Raw genomic sequence first — 1016 nt, 5'->3', positions numbered from 1 at the left:
CACAGAGAGTAGACGTCTCCTTTTGCTATGCCGATCCCTGTCAGGGCGGCAATGATGGCATCTTGGGAGAGTCCTGACGCATTCCGGCCCGTTAGGTGGAGCTTCACGGAGCATTGCTTGACTTTGTCGTCTCTGTCCCCTTACCGCAGTTTTATCTTCCATACACCAACAGAGGATGGAGGAAAGAGGGACAGCTGGCTAGTCGTTGGGGCTTGGGCTCCCCGAAGGCGATCCGCGTACGAAGAGCGGGGGGTCGGTTCTTCGTCCTTGGATCCTGTAGTAGAGGTCAGGTCTAGAATCCCTCTGGAGCGGTAGGCGGTCTTGGCCAAGGCCAGAGCTAGAGAAGGCTGGGCCAGGGCTGGAGGAGGCTGAAGGCAGGCGCAGGCCAGAGCAGGCGGGGGCAGGCTGGAGCAGGCCGGGGCGAGCAGGAGCAGGCTAAAGCAGGCTGGGGCAAGCAGGAGCAGGCTAGGGCTGGGTGAGCAGTCCAGCAGGCAAAGTCTGGTCAGCAGGCAGCTTGGTCAGGAAAGGTCAGCGAGCGCTGCAGGCAGGTCTGGAACGGCGGCATCCGGTGGAGAACAGATACTACACTTTGATCTTAGCCAAAAGGCCGAGAAGCGATAACCCTTTCGGACTCAAAAATCAAGTGCCATGAAAGTTGCAGACACTTACAAACAGGGACGCTGCCCTTCCATACTTGACAAAGCTACATTTTCAACCCACCAATTGCACACCCATCCCCCCATTCCTTTATCCTGCAGGTCCATTTCGTCCCACTCAACGTTGTTATTTAAAAGTAAGCCCCCTTCCCAGCGGTGATGAAGCATTAGGGCAACAATGTAAGATCGACTTTGAACCATTGAACACGTCATAGTTGCAGTGTAGATACGTGAAATGTCTTTGTGACAAAGGCTACTGTGTAGATTCTGAGAAGAGTTTAAATCACACAAGAAACAATTTGTTTTTAAGAGATCAAGATTTTGATAGAATTTGAAGTAGCAAATAAGAAAAGCCACATC

The 1016-nt window shown here is 52.7% G+C and overlaps 1 pseudogene; it reads right to left on the bottom strand.

The window, feature by feature from the left end:
• Positions 1–522: 522 nt before the first annotated feature.
• Positions 523–619, bottom strand: LOC138977668 (U2 spliceosomal RNA; annotated as a pseudogene).
• Between the last annotated feature and the right edge of the window lie 397 nt (positions 620–1016).

Source organism: Littorina saxatilis, linkage group LG9, assembly GCF_037325665.1.
Source record: "Littorina saxatilis isolate snail1 linkage group LG9, US_GU_Lsax_2.0, whole genome shotgun sequence".
NCBI classification, from domain to species: domain Eukaryota; kingdom Metazoa; phylum Mollusca; class Gastropoda; order Littorinimorpha; family Littorinidae; genus Littorina; species Littorina saxatilis.
The sequence above is the reverse complement of the archived record's forward strand: the minus strand, read 5'-3'. Positions and strand labels throughout refer to the sequence as shown.